Source organism: Panthera tigris, chromosome B1 (assembly GCF_018350195.1).
Source record: "Panthera tigris isolate Pti1 chromosome B1, P.tigris_Pti1_mat1.1, whole genome shotgun sequence".
Lineage (NCBI taxonomy): Eukaryota > Metazoa > Chordata > Mammalia > Carnivora > Felidae > Panthera > Panthera tigris.
In genome coordinates, this window is record NC_056663.1 from 42,049,076 (window position 1) to 42,063,637 (window position 14,562).

The 14,562-nt window shown below is 37.6% G+C and overlaps 1 protein-coding gene across 1 annotated transcript in view; it reads left to right on the plus strand.

Annotated features, from left to right (window-relative positions):
* ZMAT4 (zinc finger matrin-type 4) overlaps positions 1 to 14,562 on the plus strand; it is a 261,297-nt gene that overhangs the window by 231,896 nt on the left and 14,839 nt on the right. The gene's annotated exons all lie outside the window — the stretch shown is intronic.

The window sequence follows — 14,562 nt, forward strand, 5'->3', positions numbered from 1 at the left end:
AAATAGGGGAAAAAAGCAAAGAATATCTCAAAAATATGCAATTTTCCTGAGTGTAATTGTTTTAATTTCACTCCTATTCATTAGTAGAATTGTTTAACAAATTTAACTATATCAAGGCCTTGTGATTAATGAATGATTCATTCAACAAACATTTATTGAGCACCCACTATGTGTCAGATTTCAAAGTGTGCCCCGGGGAAGAAAAGATGAATCAAATTAGGCCTTCCTCTTGTGGAGCTCCCTGCCAGGCAGAGGAAACAGCCATGTGAACACAGGGATTATTCTCTAATACCAGGATGTGTACACCCAGAGCTTTGGGTACCCAAGAGGGAACAACCAGGCCAAGTTTGACAGGGACATCGGCGAAGAGCCTGGGCACATAAATGAGGTTGTGGTCTGATTTTACTCACCATCATAATAACCTCACTGCCCAGCACAGCACTTGACACATATGAAGGGCTTCATAAACATTTTGATCGAATGGATGTGTGATTTTAAAAGATGAGTGACAACTTTCCAGGCAGGGGCATGAGGAAAGTGCATTACAGTCAAGGACTTTATTATTATTATTATTATTGTTTGCAAAGGTATCATAAAGATGTAGGTCACAGGGGTCTGGTGTTGGTAAGGAAATTTAAGCCTGGAGTTAGGACTCTCAGTATTCCCTCAATTGGCGCTGTCTCCTGAGTCAAATCCCCTTTCATGACTTGCTTTACTCTGATCTACCCCAGAGGGTTTTGTTGAGGTAATTCTTCAAAAAGACTGTCTCTGATTCGTGATGGAGTACCTAGGACACTTGTATTGATTACTGGACACTTCCCCCCCTTCCCCTAACAGTTTACTCAGTGTGTCTCTAACTAGTATTTTGTGACAGGCACTGAATGCAGTCTTACCAACATGACATCTGATGGACACAAAGACACATTACAAGCAGCTGCAACAATAAATGATCATCTTTTAGAGGCATGCATTTATTGCTCTTAACAAATAAAAAGAAAATGGTAGACAATAGTGACTTTAAGTGGCACAAATTAGGTAAATAAATAATGCAAATAGTATCTCCAGCTCCAGGAAAATCTCTATGTGTACCTATACAACTTCATGTGCCAGAAAGTGTGCTAGGCATTTCCACACCCATCATCTCATTTAATCCCCTTAACTACCTTCAGATAAATGTCATTAACCCATTATTTTACACAAGAAAGTTAAGACTCAGAGGGACCAAAGCATCACCTTGCCAACAAATGACAGAACCAGGGCTGAACCTAGTAGTATCTGACTCAGGCTCACTGAACTACCACAGTGAGGACTGCCAATAGAGAGTACCAGGATGAACTTTGAAAAAGAGAGCATTCCTTTCCCAGTGGCTTTAATAAATAAATGTGACTTCAGAAGTATATATCTCCTACCATGATTTCTTTCCAGTAAAAAAGACATTTGTCTCTACCTCAGAAGTACAAGGTTGTTCTTCTAAAGAGTGCAATGAGGGAAACATGAGGGGAATAATTGCAAAAGCCCTGTCCTATGTGACTGTTTCATCTGCCCTTTTACCTAATTTGGATATTGCGTGTGTGCATGTGTGTGTGTGCGCGCACATGTGTGTTTACAAGACAGATTGTTCCATGAGTCTTTTGTAATCAATCCCCTTGTCAGGTTTGGTATCAAGTTGATGCTGACCTCACTAAACAAGGTGAGAGGTCTGCCCTCTGTTGCTAATCTCTGAATGAGTTTGTAGTGAACTGTTGTCACTTCTTACTTAAATATTAGGAAGAATTCATTAGGGAAGCCATCTGGACCTGGAGATTATACTGTGGGAATGTTTTTATTGAAAATTTAATTTCTTCAATGAAGCCCTGTTCATATTTTCTATTTCTTCTTGTATCAGTTTTAATAAGTTATTTTTCAATTGCTTTGCCCATATTATCTACATTTTAAAATGTATTGGTATAAAGTTGTTCATGGTATCTCCTGATTTTATTTTTAATGTCTGTGGGATATTTTTCATTCCTAATATTGTTTATTTGTCTCTTCTCTTTTAAATTTTTTTATAGTTTTGTTAAAAGTTTATCCATCTTTGAATCTTTTTGAGGGATGAATGTTGGGATTTGTTGACTTTTTTTCTGAGTACAGCTCTTTTCTGCCATTAAAAAAAAGTGTTTTTCTTTCTAGTCCCTATGTATTTAATTTTCATTTTCCTCCATCAGATTCTTCATAGGAAAGTGTAGATCATCCATTTTCAAGTATTTCCTTTTCTCCTAAAATATGCGTTTAAGGTTCTCAATATTCCTCAATAAACTGTTATAGCTATATTCCACAAGTTATTTTTTTTTTGTATCCTAGAGGTTTTATATGTATTTTAATTATTATGTATTTCAACTTATTGTCTGACTTTTACTGTGATTTCTTCTTTTACTTATGGTTATATATAAGTGCTTTGCTTAAAATCTAACATGTGGGGAATTTTTCTATTTATATTTTGGAGGATTAATTTGTACTGGATTTCACTGGGGTCAGAGGACATACTCCAAATGATTTCAGTCTCCTGAAATTTGGATAGACTTCCTCTGTGCCCCAGGCAAATGTTCAATTTTGATAAAACTCCATGTTCCCTTGAAAAGAATGTGTCTTTTCCAGTAATTGAGTAAGTGGTTCTGTATATCAATTAGGTCAAGTTTATTAATCTTGTTTTTTAATCAAATTTTTAAATCTTCTGTGTTACTGATTTTTTGTCTGTTTTTATATCCATGAGAAATAGAGGTACTTAAAAAACTTCTGACTAAAAATATGGATTTGTCTATGTGTCCTTTTAATTCTACTTCTTTGCTTTATATGTTTAAAGGTATATTATTAGATGCTTACAAATTTAAGAATTTCTAAAAATATTTATGGAATTGGCCCTTTTGTCATCATGAAATGTCCTTTGACTAGTAACACTGTTATTAGAGTACATTGACATCAGCTACCCCAATTCTTCAGAGCTTCCAAAGTTTTTCCTTTAAATTTTAGCCAGCTTTTGTTTTGTTCTCAGGTGGAAGGTTAGTATGATACCAATTACTCTCTCAGAGCTGAAATTGGAAGTCAGCCAAATGGTTCTTAACGACTCTAATCTGACCGATTAAATCACCATAAATATTAAGGTGTCAGTAATTTTCAAGGACTTTTATTTATATTTTCAGTAATAACTTCTAGAGAGGTGTTCAGATGGGTTGTGTAGTGGAAAGAACACTGAATTTTGAGTCAGGGGATTTTACTTCAAGTGCCACTTCACCACTGAGTGACCAGGGGCAGTAACAAATGTCCTTTAGGCCTCTGTTACCTCATAGATAAGTGATTAGTGATGACAAGAACAGGACAAGTACATGTCCACTTCCCATACCTTGCTCACGATCCTGGTATTCTTTCCTGCTGCTACTGAATTCAGCCTTAACATTCTCTCCCCAGTCAGCCTCTACTATTTTACTGGAGCTAGCAATGTCTTCCAAAATTATGTCCACCCAGAAGTTCAGAATGTGAACTTTTTGGTAAATAGGGTCTTTGCAGATGTAAATAGTTAAGAATCTCAAGATGAAATCATTCTGGTGTCTTTATGAGAGGAAGAAAGGGATATTGGGGCACACAGAGTAAAAGGCCACGTGAAGACAGATGTAGAGATTAGGATTGTTTCTACCAGCCAAGAAAATCCAGGAGCCAGCAGGGTGTGGAAGAGGCAAGGAGGGATTCTCCTCTAGAGCTTTTGGAAGAGGCCGCTGACACCTTGATTTCAGGCATATATTCTCTAGAGCTGAGAATATATTTCCATTGTTTGAAGCCACCCAGTTTGTGGTACTTTTTTTAGGGGAACCCCAGGAAATGAATGCATTGTGAAACGTACTTGCCTTGTTCCACAAGTATCCTTTTAGTTATGTTTTCTAGGCATCTCCTTCTTATGTCTATGCCAGTACTAACAGCAATGATGATGATGTACATGGTGAGGAGGCCACCACTGTTAACTGGAGGAAACTTCTGCATAATTGGAGTATAACAACAAATTAAAACACTTTGAAAGTGTTATTATATATAATATGCACAGCATCCCTCTAATTGACCAGATGTTCACATCTCCATTTTATAGGTTAGAAAATTAAGAGTCTGAGAAGTGACTTGTCCAAGGCCCCAAAAATAATTGGTTGTCAGACCCAAGGGCAGAAGTCAGGGTATCGGCCATCATTACTATCACTGCTATAATAATACTTAAATAATACCATTATTAACATATTGCTCTTTCCTAGTAGTAAAGAGCCTTTTTGTTTTTTTGGCAAATGTCATAAACAGCAAAATGGCAGTCAAATTTTTCTCCATTATTAAATAACAAGAGAAATATTAAGTATCTAATGAGATTAAAGGTTTAGAAATGCAAATGATCACATTGACATATAAAGCAATTGCCTGTTAGTAGATTTTTCAGGCTTTCCAGGGGATATAGTCTGTCAATTAGTACCAATGAGTAGAATGAAATTTAAAGGCACATGGGTACATACCATAGACTAATGAACGTTTCCACCATAATGTACTTAAATTTGAGTTTAGGGAACACTTCAAGCCCAAGGACATTACATTACCTAGAAATAATGGATATAAAAGTTGTCATTACTTACTTCGATACTTCAGTTGGTTGAAAATGAGACACAAGTGTCTACGAGAATAAATCAGACTGACCAAAAGTTAGTAGTAATTTCTAAATGTACTTCTTCCTTTGAGAAGAAACTTTAAATGGTGATATCCATTGCTTTTTCTACAGTTTTTCCCGACTAGTGTGAATCCTCCAGACAAAGTCTTCATATCATTCATTTTTCCATTATATTTATTTATTTCTTAAATGATTGAATGGATATTTAGCCTAATTTTCAGAGCTGGAATGTATTCATTTGTTTTAAATACCTTGGAGTTCAGTTCTTACGTTTAGGGTAGCAGTTAGTTATCTGAGGAGTATACAATAATAAATAAGATAGTTTTGCAAAGAAACCAACCATCAATAACTGTCTGTACTTTTAGGGGTGCCTCGGTGGCTCAGCAGTTAAGCCTCTGACTCCTGGTTTTGGCTCAAGTCATAATCTCACAGTTCGTGAGTTCAAACCCCACATCAGGCTGTGTGCTGACAGCGAGGAGCCTGCTTGGAATCTGTCTCCCTCTCTCTCTGCCCCTCCCTGGCTTGCTCTCTCTTTCTCTCTCTCTCTCTTAAAAAATAAATAAACATTAAAAAAATTTTAAAAAAGAACCATCTGTACTTTTAATAAAATAAAAGTAGTTTAAAGCCCCAAGAAATATTTGGAAGCAAACAAACCAACGAGCAACAAATCAATGCATGGGCGTCTTCAAAGGCTAAAGATCTAGATATTTTTGGTGGAATTTTCAATATGGTTTACTGGCATATCCAAGAACTTCAAGAATCAGAAGAGTTGGGACTTTGGTATTGTGCAATATTTTTTCAACAGAAAAGTTTTTTCGGTTTGTTTTGTTTTCTGAAAAACAGAATATATATGTCATCAGTGACATTCTGAGATAAGCAGGGCATAAGACAGGCTTTAAAATAGAGCTGCCTTTCTTGAAGAGCATTAGGTTATTTCTCTTCAGCTGATACTTTGTAAATTGCTCAGAAAGTCTTGAAATAAAGGGTGAAATCTAGAACCCCAGGCAACAGCATTTTGACTCTGGCTGTGCAAAATGGCTTTTCTAGAAGTAGGCTTACAGACTGTCACCAAGTCTTTCTAGCCAAGGGGAATCCTAGGTGCTGTAAATAGGGTGCCTGCTGTAGGCATGAGACACAAGGATGTGGCAGGGCCTGTAGGTCAGAGGGTGTTCTCTATTTAGCTCTGTTTTTAATAGGCAGAACATTCAAGTCCACTACTGTCAAGAGCCCCCGCTTCTTTGAGAAAGGCCGCTGATGAAGCAGAGTTCAACTTCTCAAAGGAAAAACAGCCTGTAGAGAGAAGAATTCCAGAGAAGCCAGAGCAAAGCTATACATCTCTCTATATATAGCACCAATGCACAGGCAATCCTAACAGCTCTATTTTTCCAAGTCTCACTTGCATGCTTTTGCTAAATATGCCATACCTAGGGATACATTATAATCATAGTATGTGACTAGATTAGGCCTTTGCAGGCTTGAGAAGAACTAAATGGGGAGCACTTTCATTCTTTCATATTACTTCCAGAATTACCAATGGCACCTAATATTCTTTAGCTCACTCATTTACTACCCCCCCCCTTTTTGGGGGGGGGGAGCTGGTAATCATTATTTTGTCTTGCTTGAAATTTGCATGAGTCATGGCTGTCTCCAGAGTAGTTGTGAGCTGATGATTTAATGTCTCAGACTTAACTGTGGACCACATTGAACACCTTTCACGTTCTTTGTTATGCTGCTTCAGCTAGTCACCCAGGACCAGTCACCAAGGCTTGGTTCTGAAGAGTGCATCTGCATCAAGGAAAAGAAATGGCAGGAGGGTTGTGGATGCCCACAGGCTTGGCAGAGGAGGCACATGTCAGCACCACTTCTCACACCCCGTGCAGCTTTTCAGAGCAAAAAATAATTTTTTAAACCAGTCTGTTGAGACTCAACTTACACACAACAAGATAGGTCACTTTTAGCAGCACAGTGGGATGGTGTCCACCATGTCACTAGCAGCCCAATCAACATACAGAACATTTTCATAACCACCAAAAGTTCTCTTGGACCCCCTTTTCAGCTCATACCCCAACCCCCGCACCTCCAGCCAAACACTGATTTCTGTCCCCATAGCTTAGTTTGACTGTCCTGGAACTTAATGGGATAATATTATAGGTATCCTTTTCGGTCTGGTTTCTTTGCCTCAGCTCAATATGATGGTTTGAAGATTCATTCACTTTATTCCATGCGTCAGTAGTTCTTTCTTTCTCCACGTGGTTTCCAACTAATTGTGTCCCCTCACTGAGCTTCATTCAGCGTCTTCATCGAAACATGAGGGGGCTGGAAAATGGGGTAGTCAAAGTCTGTGTTATTTCTAACATTCTCTAATTTTATGACTTTGAGGCTTACCTTCTTTAACTCTTTAATATTTTTCAGCTGGATGAAGATTGACTGTAAACATAATTCTTCCTTAGTGTTTACTTCTCTGCTGCTAGGTGGCCCAGAAGCTGACCAGTCCTTTAAGCGTTAGTCCTGTGAGAGGAGAGGTATCCTGGAGACCTGTCCTTAAACAAAAGGCAAAGGGGCTTTTCAAGTGCTTATGATTTGGGGCAAAAGGAGTAGAGTTGGTTGTGTAAAAGGTAAATAAGTTTATTTTTAACTTTATTCCAAGCTATGAATACAGAACCTAATGTTCGTGCCTTCTTAAGCACACAGGAATAGGTAGGAGGGAATTGGGAGGGTTCTAAGGTAGACTTTGGCCCCTCACCTGAGCAGGTCAGGCCTCTGGACTTGCACTCTTTCTGGGTTTTCTGTAAGTTACCATAAGCACTTCTCTCACATTTCACCAGAGTTCATTAAAAATGAGGGTATGTCCATTTGTAAACTATTTTTAGCTGCCATTGACTTTTAGTCCAATCAGACTTAAGTAGAATATTGAGCTTTGCCAACATTTGTCTAATCTCTTAAAGGTTATCCTGGAACATGAAATGCCAGGGAATTGAATTAAACGAATGAAAGATCTCACTTCATTTAGGTCAGTTTTGTTGGGGAAGTGGGGAGAGGAGATGAGATGGAAATGGAAATCTGCCTGTGGTCTCCTTACTGAGTTCAAGTTCTCTATCACCTCTCTGAAGGGTGGAAGAGAAGATTGAGTAGGGTCCATTTGGCTCTGTTTTCCATAGTGTGGATGGGGTAGTGGTGAATGATTGGACAGATCAGCCCCTCACCACATTTAATTCAATCCCACGACCAAAATCTATCAAACATCTACTACGTGTAGGACATTAAACAGGCCTTAAGGATAACAGAAGGAGATGCAGAGATAATTATACCTCTCTACACGTTTATAATGTAGAGAAGATGCAAAAAGTAGTCAAGTAATTACAATTAAGATCAACATAGGATATGGTAAGTTCAAGAAGTACAAAATATTGGGGCACCTGGGTGGCTCAGTCAGTTGAGCATCTATTTCGGCTCAGGTCATGACCTCACAGCTCGTGAGTTAGAGCCCCGCGTCAGGGTCTGTGCTGACAGCTCAGAGCCTGGAGCCTGCTTCAGATTTTGTGTCTCCCTCTCTCTCTGCCCCAACCCACTCACATTCTGTTTCTGTCTCTCTCAAAAATAAATAAACATTAAAAAAAAAAAAAAGAAGTACAAAATGTTGCTGAAATTCAGAGGAAGAAATAATTGCATCTGGTTGGGGATCATTGGAAAAGACTATTGTAAAGTGAGTGCAGTAAAATGGTTTGGGAATGAAAATGTCTGGTTTAATCCTTACTCTACCATCTACTAACTGTATGTCCTTGAGCATGTTACTTAAAGGCCTCTCTGTGACTTCGTTTCCACATTAGGAAAATATAGCAGGTTATTTACAAAACTTAAAACTGATTAGAGTGGGAATTAAGTTTTAAGAACAATAAAAACAATAATAGCAAAAAATACTCAAGTGTGTAGACAGTACTTGGCATGAAGTTTTTTCTCAATAGGTGTTAATTATTATTTTATAGTAATGAAATTGCATTTGAAATGTACCTCGAAGAAGAGGTAGCTGGATGTTGAGGTAACATTTAATACTTCTGTTCCAGGTACTTCTTCTGCAAGACTGTCCCAGAATTCTTAACAGCAAACTCTAGTTTCTTGCCCAAAGTTGGGGCTTCTGGAATCACACACAAGCTCAGGTCTACTCAGTGTTTAGAACCCAACTGACCTTAATCAGACAATTAGATAAAAAGAATGATCTGAGAGAGGCCTTCAGAGAATGTCCTCATTTTGAGTTTCTTGCAGTCATTTGCTTTCTACCTGCTCCAAGTCCTCATTTTATACAACATTTCAAGCTTGATATTCAATCTTCCAACACCAGAAAGAACATTTTCTGCACATTTCCAATTACATGTGGTCTCTAAACCCCAGCTCCTACTCAGGCTTTCTGCTTTACCCAGCTCTCTGATAACCAGTTGCATTTTGTCAAACATCTGTTATTAACACATTTTTCTCCAAAGACCATGGATTATAAACATTGAAAATAAATAAAATAAATTGAACAATCCTCCTGGCTGAATTTCCTAAAATCGTTGTCCTAATATTCTTTGAGACTCTCTGGATAGAGTATCTTTACCATTTTGATTAGAGGGGTTTATTTTTCTTTCCCATTTGCACTTTTTATTTTGCCATTTAAAAAGAGTATTTGTATTCTTTTTTCTAAAACACGTACAGCTCATACTAGAATCTGGCTAATCTCAACATTAACTGATTAAATCCAGCTTTGAGTCACGGTGTTTGATAAATGCCTAAATCTTCCAAAATTGGAAGGGTTTTCTCAAAAAAACAAATGAACTCTGCGTATAAGGGTGACATCTTTTTAAGTGTTGGCCACTATTATTTAAGTTATAACTTAATGATAAACATTTTGAAGATATTTTGTTTCTTTTCTTTGAGTTAATATTATCTGGACCATTCTGTATTGTGCTAAGAATAGCCAGATATAGCCAGAATCTGGACCTCAGTCAGAATATAAATTTACATAACCATCATTATAGTCATATATATCTGCCACTCTTAATAGTCTTTAACAACAAATAGAAAATGCATGGTTTTCTATAGCTTTTAGGGTCACAGAAAAATCTCAGTCCATTTCATGCTGAGTAGTCAAATACAAATCAAAATCTATAAAGCTAGCTTTCAGAAATGTTGGTGATATTTCAAGCTCAGGACACAAGTAGTTCAAAGCTCTACCCACAGCCTCTGGTGCTATTATCGTCTCCAGAGATACATGTCTTTTCTCTTCCTTATTTAAGTGCCCTTTCTCCTAAAGACACCTAATAGGCTAGCATGTGCACTTTACTCTTTTTCAATTCTAAAACCATAACCACCGAACTTATTTCTGTTCTAACAAAAAGATCATATAATAACCTTTAAGTAGATGAGTTTCAGACCTCTAATTTTGTTTCCTTGACAATGGATAAAGTTGAAATAATGGATTTCTTTTTCTAACATCTTTTCAGCGCTAAGTAAGATAAACTTACTAATAAGTAAGATTTTCATGGTCAGACAACTTACTAAATTAGAATCTATGTCCCTGAGTATCTATATCAGAAAAGGACACCTTAAGTGTCTGCCATAGATGGGGTTAGCTCTAACATGGCTCATTTTAAATCCAGCTTTGGATCAACATAATTCTTACTCGGGGCAGCTGTGAGTTGGGGGTTCTTCAGATTTCTCAGCAGCCTCCATACTTGGAAGGTTTGGAAGTCAACTATACAGGTTTCAATTTCTTCATCTTGGAACAGATGTCATAATTGTGTTATTCCATATTAACTAAGGGCCTGAAGATAAAAGTGTGCCTCCCATGGAAAGGATAGACCAGGTAAAATGTAATCAGAGATGCTCACTATAGCCAGGAAATTTAGTAGCCAACATCTATTGTTCCCGTTTAAAAAAGTGACAGGAAAGAGGCCAGGCTCTCTCACACCAGTATGTCAGGAAAACATCAGTGCAAGGAAAAGATATGTCAGTGCTTTGCAGTGTATGTATACATTGAAGAGGCATCTTTCATTTAAAATTTAACTCTCAAGAAACCCAGTATCAGGTACCTAATTAGTCAACCTTCTAGAACATGCAAGTGGTATTTCTATAGTGAATCTAGAGAGTTCATTTCTGTGGATTGAATTGGTTCACTCATGATCTGGAGATTTTCAGTATTATGACACATTGGTGAAAGAACACCAGAACATTCACTGACTGGGTCAAGGGTTTAACAAATAAGTGACCTACTATGTGATGGATTCTAAGTCACATAGTACAAAATAACAAATTAATAACTTACATTTCCTGTCTTTAAAGTGATAATGTAATTTTTTAAATGTTCAAATGACTCAGTCGGTAAATGACCGACTCTTGGTTTTGGCTCAGGTTTGTGACTTCAAACTGTGCTGGCAACACAGAGCCTACTTGAGATATTCTCTCTCTCTCTCTCTCTCTCTCTCTCTCTCTGGCTCTCTCTCTTTGCCCCTCCCCACCTTGCACTGTCTCTGTCTTTCTCAAAATAAATAAATGCCTAAACCCCAAAGCTCTGTGATTCTAGATAGATCCCTTGACTCTTGAGTCCATTGAAATTGCAGGAGAGGACACTGGTGCCTCCACTCCATGGTGAACGTTGGGGAGCTCTCCAAACAGCTGGCAGTGAAGGGAGCTGGGTGACTGGGCACAACATGGACCATGCCTCCCAGAACAATGTAGGTTTTAAGTGCAGGTTTTAGTGCCCAAGGTAGCCTGGAAGCCTGAGTTATGAAGTGAAGAAAGAAGGCAGGTGCAGGAGCCATGAGGGATGTCGGGTATAAACAGGATGAGTTACCAAGAAGTGCTTGTTGTTTTGTTGTATGGACTTGTAAGGCCTTACCCCCCAAACTACTTTCTTCGCTCAAAACGTCACATTTTCTGGGTTCTTTTGTTTTTTTTTTTTTGAAGAGCCCTCATTACTTATTTATGGTGAATTAAATCTTGTAACACCTAATAGGATATTCTCAATGCTATTAAGTAAGGGAAGAAACCAGGAATGAAAATTAAGTTAAGAATAAATGACATCTGTGATCAAAGAATGATGATTAGAGACATTTATCTGTCCAACTTCTGTTAGAAGCCACTCTAATTATTCTTTCTCCCTTCATGCTCATAACACTTTCTCTAGTGTATGGTTCTAGGAAATGATAGCAAATGATTAGCTCCTATAAGATAGTGCACAGATAAAAGAGTAAGACTGAGTCAGATTTTCATAACAAGAACTGCTTCATTGTTTGAAGGCAGATTTTTTTTTTTTTTTACTCTTCATGTGGGTAATTTTTCTTTTAACCTAGAAGTAGGATTATTCCTGGATCTTTTGATTAAATTATCTCATCCTGGGCCCACAATGGATGTACAATAATTAATAGTCTTTCTCTTCTCAACTGTTTAATTAGAGTTGAGGCCAGCATAGGATTTGAATGACTAAAGTCAATGAATATCATGAATATCATTCCACAATATTCTCTGCTAATTATGAATAATTTCTTCATTCGCAGGGGAGAATGTGACAGGCTGTAACACTGGGCCTGCCTTCTGATGTGATTTCAGGGAGTTGTTTTCTTCTCTCACAGTGATACCCTTTCCCCCATACACACATGCTAGCTAATGGCCAAATTATATTTTTCCACAGGAAAAAAGTTATTTTGTCTACTTTCCTATAAAAGTCCCAGGGATAATGGCACAAAGGGATGTATAAATAACAAATGTCAGAATCTTACCTGTGAGAAGTTTAGATGGGAGGGGACTGAGATAGAAATATAAAGGGCATCATTGAGTTGGGTAGAGAAGGCAGAGGGAGGAGATGAGACTGGCAAGAACAAACTTGGCCAGTTTGGTCCAGGGTCAGGGAAGCTTGAAGAGATAATATTTGCTCCTTCTACTCTTGACTTATAGAAAGACAAGTGGGAAATATAACACTGAATGAGTTAAATATTTTTTCTATGCAAACATGTTTCTAGTTTCCCTTACCATCATAATTTTGTCTGTTATGATTTCTTTGGTTTCTCTAGCTTAGTGCTCGTAAAGCAAAGATTTCAACTATTCTGGAAAAAACACAGATGTACTGATCTCACAACTCACCCATTTTTATCCCTTTGAAAGAGAGGGAATAAGTAGCTCCTTTATCATTTTTAGTCAGAGAGAGGTGGCTAGATAGAGATATGTGAGAGAGTCGGAGTAGCCTGGTATGAGAGAGTGGGGAACTCCTCTGTCAGCCATTGAATGTAAGGCGAATGGCTGCCCTGTGGATAGTCTGACCATGGAAGGAGCTGGAAGGGGCTATGAAACCCCACTTCTGCTTCTGAGCATCCTCCCCATAACCCCAGTCTCTTTCTGGTTTTCAGAGTCAAAGGAACAGAGCCACTATAGACTAAAAAAATCATGTTCATATCATCTCATAGGTATGGATCCAGTCAGAGACTTGGAGGTGGAGAGAAATATATTATGATGTCATGCAGAATTATGCAGACCAAAAAATTTTTAAAGCATAGTTCTAAGTCAAATTTTATAATCTAGTTTAGAATATTTCCTTTCCTTTTTTTTTTTTTTACTTTAAAATTATTTCTCCTCTAGTAGTGTTCAAAGACAGTAAATTGCATCCATTACCTTTGGATTTAGACAGCAGATGTTGTCATGATTTTCTGGCATGTCCTCCTTTTCTAGAGCCATGGTACTTGAAAATGATTCAGTTCTGTTCTGTATATTTGCTTGATGTCGAGTTCAGTGTCTGATATCATGTGGATATAAGACCAGCCAGTAGTGTGATCTCTGCCTTCAAGAAGCATAGAATTTAATTAAGAAAACTAATTAACAAACATAATAAAAGAGCATCAAAATGCTCATATGTGATTGTGATTTTACGTAACATCATGCAAAGAATCAAGAGAAGGGAGAGGTGAGTGCAGACATGAATAACAAGAGAAATGTGCTTGGATGAGATGAGCCTGGGCTGAGGAACAAGGATGATCAGTCTGGGATGGGCTGAGTTTAGGAGCATCTAAATGGAGATGCCAGTGGGTACTTAGGCTTATGGGTCTGGAGTTCTGAAAATGAATGATGGCTGGAGAAACAGTTTGGGAGTCATTAGCTCATAGCAGGATAATGAAGTAGATGAGATGGTAATAGATGAGATCATTCAAGGAGTGTGTGTAGAGAAGAAGGATAAACACACATTCATGCATGCGTGTGCACATGCACACGCACATACAGGGTGACAAAGGAAGAGAAGTCAGTACTTTTTTTCATGACACATTTAATATTTCTAATGTTATTTAATAATATTTAATATAATTTAATTTATATAATGTTTAGTATATCCATATTATTTTATATTAAACATTAATATATTTTATATTGAATATTAGTAATATTTAACATAATATAAATATATTAATATACCTAATAATATTAGAAATAATAATATTTCTAAGTAGGAGAACAGGACAGATTAGTGCTTCAGAAGCCAAGGAGGAAACACATTTCAAGAATGAGGGTAGTGTTGTTCAGATTAACTAAATACGGATGAGTCAAGTAGGAAGAGGACTGAAAGAATCCAGAGACTTTGCCAATCAGGAGGTAGTGGTTGATTTTTGCCAGGGAGTCTTGCTGAAGTTTTGACACTGTGATGACCACAATGGCTGGGGTAAGAACAAAGTAAGGGATTTCCTTACCAATGTTCTCACTGGGTGAGGGAAAGGGCCCTGCAGCCTCAGAGATGACCCAATGAGAAGGGCAGAGGGGGAAGGATTTGCATGAGAACTAAAAATTAAATAGAAGAACCCTCTTTTAAAATAAATAGTATGTGGAGTTTCATAAAAACAGAGCTCTATTAGAAGTGGACATGTAGGGTCAAAACTACCACCCAC